Here is a 7,521-nt window from a genome sequence, read left to right on the forward strand (position 1 = left end):
CTACTACTTGACCATCGCTCGCTTCATCAAGGAGGTGAAGGCATCACCAACCCATACGTGTGTTGGATGCGGAGGTGCCGTCCATTCGGCACTTGATCAGGAGTTCGTGGGACGGATCATGATTGGATCGCGAAGAAGCTCGACTACATCTACGACATTTCTTAACGCTTCTGCTTAGTGATCTACAAGGGTATGTAGAACCAATATCTCTTCTCGTAGATGGTCATCTCCTAGATTGATCTTGGCGAGCGTATGATTTTTTTGGTTTCCCATGCAACGTTCCCCAATAGTGGCATCATGAGTTAGGTCTATGCGTAGATGACATCACGAGTAGAACTCAAAGGAGTTTGTGGGCATTGATATTCAGATTGCTTCATTCCTTGGTCTTATGTTGATTCAGCGGTATTATGGGATGAAGCAGCCCGGACCAACTTTACATGTCCACGTGCATGAGACCGGTTCCAACGACTGACATGCAACTTGATTGCATAAAGATGGTTGGCGGGTGTCTGTCTCTCCCACCTTAGTTGAATCGGATTCGACAAAGGTGGTCCTTGTAGAAGGTTAAATAGCAACTTGAATATCATCATTGTGACTTTGCGTAGGTAAGAATGGTCTTACTAGTCACCCATTGCAGCCACGTAAAACATGCAAGAACAAAGTAGAGGATGTCTAACTTGTTTTTGCAGGGTATGTTGTGATATGATATGGCCAAAGACATGATGAGATATATTTGATGTATGAGATGATCATGTTTTGTATAGATTATCACGACTTGCATGTTGATGAATACGACGATCGGTAGGAGCCATAGGGTTGTCTTCAATTATTGTATGACCTGCGTGTCAATCATTAAGCATTGTGTAATGCTCTAATTTATCACTAAGCGGTAGCAATAGTTGTAGAAGCATGGTTGGCGTGACAACCCCGATGGCGACACGATGATGGAGATCATGGAGTCATGCCGGTGATGATGGAGATCATGTCGGTGCTTTGAAGATGGAGACCAAAAGCACAAGATGATGGCCATATCATGTCACTTATGATTTGCATGTGATGTTAATCCTTTTATGCATCTCATTTTGCTTAGGATGATGGTAGCATTATAAGGTGATCCCTCACTAAAATTTCAAGATAAAATTGTGTTCTCCCCAAGTGTGCACTGTTGCGAAAGTTCGTTGTTTAGAAGCACCACGTGATGATTGGGTGTGATAGACTCTACATTTGCATACAATGGGTGCAAGACAGTTTTGCACATGCGGAACACTTCGGTTAAACTTGACGAGCCTAGCATGTATAGACATGGCCTCGGAACAGAAGAGACCGAAAGGTCGAAGATGAGTCATATAATAGATATGATCAACATGGAGATGTTCACCATTGAAACCACCTCATCTCACGTGATGATCAGACTTGGGTTGGTGAATTTGGATCATGTTACACTCGGACAACCGGAGGGATGTTTATTTGAGTGGGAGTTCTTAGGTAATATGATTAATTGAACTCATTATCTTGAACAATAGTCTAAGTTATCTTTGCAAATTATGTTGTAGATCAATGGCTCGCACAGTAGCTCCCCTGAATTTCAATGTGTTCCTAGAGAAAGCTAAGCTGAAAGATGGTGGAAGCAACTTTGTGGATTGGGCCCGTAATCTGAGGATTATCCTCACGGCTGCCCAAAAGTTTTATGTCCTTGATGCACCGCTTGGTGCGCCACCCCCTCCAGCGACTGTGAACAATGTGAACGCCTGGCAGTTGCATGTTGATGACTACTCAATAGTTCAGCGCGCCATGTTATATGGCTTAGAACCAGGACTTCAAAGGCGTATTGAATGTCATGGAGCATATGAGATGTTCTAGGAGTTGAAGTTTATTTTTGAGAAAAATGCCCAGATCGAGAGGTATGAGACCTCCGATAAGTTCTATGCATGCAAATTGGAGGAGAACAGCTCTGTTAGTGAGCACGTACTCAGAATGTCTGGGTATTACAACCGTCTGGCTGAGTTGGGAGTTGAGCTCCGCCTGAGGCGGTCACTGATAGAGTTCTTCAATCTCTACCATCTAGCTACAAGAGCTTTGTGTTGAACTATAAAATGCAAGGGATGAACAAGCCAGTCTCCAAGCTGTTCGCGATGCTGAAAGTCGTAGAGGCAGACATCTAGAAGGAGCATCAAGTGTTGATGGTCAATAAAACCACTAGTTTCAAGAAGAGCAATGTAACATCCCAATTTTCAATTTCGTTGTTATACATAGATCATCATATGCATATCATATTAATTCTTGCATTTGGTTGAGATCCTAGAAATCTTAAGCAACTCAAGGACCCAAGGAGAGAGTTGGAGGTTTCACAAAATTCATATTTGAATTTATTTCAAATTTGAAGAAAGGATCAATTTGATTTTATTATTTTTCTCCCCAATTATTTCCAATATTAAAAATATAAGAGAGAAGATAATATGACTTCTTCAACCCAAGAGAAATATTGGAGAAAGAATTTTAAAATCAAATTATGATTTTATTGGTATTTTATTTGCTATTTTATTTGAATTAGAAAAATATTGCATTTTTGAAAATTGCATCTTAGTCCAGAAAAATGTTCATCTTGTCCTAAATATTAGGTTTGGACGGTGAAAATTGTTTCTGAAATTTTTAGATTTTTTTAATATTTATTTAGGTTTTTTCCTTCGTGGCAAAATTGTTTTAAAAAAAAGTTCCTCTCAGACCGAACTGGGCCGAAGGCCCAGCCGGCCCATTGCGCCACCGCCTCGTCCTCCTGTCCAAGAACTGGACTCACCGGAGTTCGGATCCGCGCCGCCCCCGCCGGCCGACTTGGGCACCAAGTCGGGGCCGAGCCGTCCCCCCGACGGCCTTTATAAGCCGCAGCCCCGCCGCCTCTCCTCCACCTCGCCTCCACCGCCGCCGCCGCCGCCGCCGCCTCATCGCACTGTGCTGCGCCGCCGTCCCTCACCACGCCGTCGTCGCCCCGCGCCGTCGCCGGAGCCGCCGCCGCCGGTTTTTCTTTGAAAACCGGTAAGAACCGTCGGTTCTTTCGGTTTAGTTTTAGATCGGTTTAGTTTCGTTTTGCTTAGTTAACGAATGTTCGTTAATTCATATTAACGAATAATTTTCACTGTATAAGTTCTGTTAGCGAATGTTCGCGCCGTAGGTTTTTTTTTTATTATTTTCGGCTAGGGACCTATTTGCAAATAGTTTTCTCGCGATTTAGCCCCTAATCTTTAAACTAGCATAACTTTTTACTCGTTAATCCAAATTAGATGAAACCAGCGCCTCAATCTTCGTATCGTTCTGTTCTTTTCATTTAACCAACTTGAACATGATTTTGGTACTATAAAAATTGAGTTTAGTTCAGATTAGTAAACGATCTTGTTTCGTTCGTATTTTGAGTTCCGTTGCTCCGTTTGAGTTGAATCTTTTTGCAAATCGTAGCTAATCACATGTACCAATTGTTAAGATCTAGTTCACATGATAATATTTCTGTTCGGCTTGACTTTTTGTTAGTTTAAGTCGTTTGCTTGTTTCATGTTCGATTTGGATCTTTTCTCGGTTTTCTTGTGTTTCGTTTGAGTGATTGCTTATGTATGCTATTGTTTGTCTACGTTAGATTACCCGGAGTGCGAAGCTTGTTACTACGAATCTCTAGAGTTTGCATATCATCAGCAAGGCAAGTTACACTTTGATCATACTATTTTATACCCAGTTTTTACTATGCATTAGTATTCCTCCTCAAACAATTGCATGAGTAGGATTGAGAACATGTGGTTTGGTTGTAGTGCTTGAGGTAGGAAGCTAATACCTTTTGATCACCCCGGGATTATATGTTATGCTCATATATTGCTTAGCCATGCTTATAGATGGGGATTGGTATGTGTGATTCATGCAAGTTGCAAGAGAAAATAATTTTGGACAACATAAGGTGGCAAATTTAACACACATCTGGGTGGAATGGTTGGGGCACCCTAGAGAACCCAGTGGCTTGCCCGAGCACCTTGAGAACCCAGTGCTTACCCAAAGGAATCCCGGAGTACCCGTGTGATTACCCTACGGAATGCCACCCAAGCTCAAAGGGATCATATGATCTTTCATGCCTAGAAACTTCCGTGCGCAGACACAAGCCATTATGGGCTCTGGCATAGTTGAGTAAGTTGCGTGAGCTCTTGAAGAGGTGGACTAGCAGATGTAGGGGAAAGTAGGTGTACCGGTCCGCCCGGAGTAGAGAGTTAATGCTTCAGAAAGACTATGTCTCGATCATCCGATCATGGATGCGGTCAGTCTTGCAGGGAAAAGTGCGCAAACCTCTGCATAGTGTATAAACTAATCATGTTTAGCTGTGTCCCCGGTTATGGACATCTTGAGTATCTAGTACTTGAATCTATTAATGTGATCTCATCACTTTACTAAATGAATTTGTTTGGTTAATGATAATCTTATATTTACTAATTGGAGGCACCATAAGAGGCTTCGCATTAATCCACATCAACAAAATTAATCTAGCCATCGGATCATAAATTTGATGGTCAAGATCTATTAAAAGACGTTACATCATTTAAAAAAATCCCACGTATATAGATAGGATTAAGCTGACACGTACACCTAGCTAACATGTACAGATTGATTCTAAAAAAAACTGATATGTACAAAAAAATGTCCCCAACACACACGTCGAATATCTGAAAAAAGATGACCGGCGTGTGCCTTCTTACTTTAAAGGACGTTGCCTAATTTAAAAAAGGGAATCACACGTACATGGGCCAACAAAGAAAAAAATACATGTAGAAATAAAAAGTCCTCAATGCTAATGTCTCATATGTCACTCCAAAAAAACATCCACGAACCTTACAAGAAGAAAACTTCAAGCCTCACGTCCTGGAAAAAGGAGAGTCTTCCTTATTTTGAAAAAGTAATTTCCCTGTGCTGGTGATGTTGAGTAGGGAGTTGCGAACCGAGATGTCGAGGATGAAGGCATTGAAATTATCAGCTGCCATTAGCCCGGAGATGTTTGGCCATGAACTTGCTATCTTGGGATCCGGTCTGATGGTGGTCGAGGACACTGACACCGGCGCCAGTGGAAGGAGAAGAAGCGAAGATGGCATTACAAACATTACTGCGACAACCATACAAGTAAGACGGCTCTATATTGGCCCTGATGTTTAGTTAAAGGAAAAAACAATTTGTTTACAAGCTAAACGTACTAGAGGTTCCTAATCTCCTAGAAGTTCTTTCCAATTCACATCTTACGTCGGAATTATATGTATCTGTGATGAGTATATTTGTTACTAGAAGAAACTGAACTTATTTAACCAATTGCTTTAACTTCCTCTACATGTCGATCATATACTTCGCATTCTGTCAAGCTTATGTCTTGTGATAATCTAACAACACTTTACGAAGTATGAGGCTACTACCCTGTAGAGCCAATGTACAAAGGCACTAACAATGATACGAGATTCATTTCAATCTCTTGGTTGCATTTTCTACCGCGGATATTTCTAAGACTTTGGAGAGAGAGTGTGTACTTGATACAATAGTACACCTGAACAATAATTGGAACACTTTTGTGATATGCCATAGAACAAGGTGATCTGATTAATTATGTGGCAGTTAAGGAATTAAATTGTTTTAAAAGTTTTTTATTTCCTTAGTTATTGGGATCGGGCACTAAAATTTGTGCCACACAAGTCTCTCTGCAATTGCAGTTCTTACTAACTGTGGCAAAAAATATTTCTGAAACATAACAAAAAACAAAAAATGCTTTAATCCTACAACATCATATTTTGGTTGGTGGGACACGAATATCGCCATTATATTTGAATTTATTGAAACTATGTTTTATTTCATTCTGTTAATTACTTTTATAAATAATAACATCTGCATTAAATGAAGGTGGAGATAACATTGACTAATATTAACATTTGTTACTCTCCGTTTGAAAATCAATTTTATTTATACATTATACTCTAAAATAATGGGGAATGTTCAAAATATACACAATAAAGCCGAAACAAGTAGTTCCTAGCACCTGTGTAGGTGCACAGGTTGAGGACTAGTACTTTTAATTGGGATTTGAGTTGGGGGTTACCTTCTCAAATATTGGGTAACTTGGTAGTAGTTAAATAAATTTATTCCTTTGTTGTAGGGAAAAACTAGCTTTATGCAAAATCATAAACTTACAGCCTCCAACAGCCAAATATTGCATGTAGACATAGTTCTTGCATTTCATTGCTTTACAGTGTAACTCTGCCAGCATATTCAATATGCTGACCTACACGGTGCAACGTCTCATGTTGCAGACTACTCAGACGGCGAATAAGGTGCAATAGATCGTTGTTTTGCACTCAACTATGCCGTTGGAGTTTATGGACTCATTTACCTTCAAAGCTTCCGCAATTATCTAGTTAGATGGCCTTTAGCCATGATATTTTGTGTAATCATACTCTTTATGAGGACTCGATGTAATAAGTGTTTGATTGAAAATATGTTATAATTCCTCGAGTACTATGTGTGTCAGCATTACCAATCCAGGGATGACACTGATGCACAGAGACTTGACCGTTTGAGGTCTGGTCGCTACAAGATGGTATCATAGCACACGCTGACTATAGGATGCGACCACTAGAATGAGCCACATGATTTCTCCTCTCTAATCATTTCTAATTATCCTCTCTTTCTACTCTACAAATGGCAGATCCCAGGAACAAGTTCACTCAGCCGGATAACGACAGCCCTTTCGGAAAACACTTGAAGGAAGTCACTAAGTATTTGAACATCGGACTACCAAGCTTCACGGGGACTTTCTCTACATCTATACCGGAAGAGGAGCGCTGGACACTAGTAGAAAAAGGGTCAAATGTGAAGCACAATAGTGCCGGTTGGAATTTCAGCCGACACTAATGTGTACACTAGTGCCGGTTCGTGGCGGCGATCAATAGCACCGGTTCGTGGCGAACCTTTAGTACCGGTTCATTTCACGAACCAGTACTAAAGAGGCTGTGTCAGCCTGCGGTCAGGCTATGGCCCCACCACCACCATTTAGTGCCGGTTCGTACCACGAACCGGTACTAATGAGGTTATGGCAAGCTGTTTTTTAGTCCCACCTCGCGAAGTGAGAGGGACTAGGAGCGGTTTATAAGCCCTGAGTGCAGAGGCGATGAAGAAGAGGCTCAATGCTCACGTTGCTTAGCTTCAAGCCTTCAGGAATACGGTAGACTGCATGGAGCTATGCGCAGTGTAGTTTACACTATTCCGAATGGCTTGAAGCAAATTAACGAGCATTGCACCTCTTTTTTATTTTTAATAACTTATTACAACTACGGACTTCTTCTGTTATGGCAAAAACTAATTGCACGTCGACATTTCTTTTTTTTAAGTTATAACTCCAGACTTTGACCATCAAGTTTTGCAGGAAGAAGAAGAAGAAGAAGAAGAAGAGGAAGAAGAGGAAGAACAAGAGGAGGAAGAAGAAGAAGAAGAAGAAGAAGAAGAAGAAGAAGAGGAGGAGGAGGA

Source organism: Triticum dicoccoides, chromosome 7B (genome assembly GCF_002162155.2).
Source record: "Triticum dicoccoides isolate Atlit2015 ecotype Zavitan chromosome 7B, WEW_v2.0, whole genome shotgun sequence".
In the NCBI taxonomy this organism is placed as follows: domain Eukaryota; kingdom Viridiplantae; phylum Streptophyta; class Magnoliopsida; order Poales; family Poaceae; genus Triticum; species Triticum dicoccoides.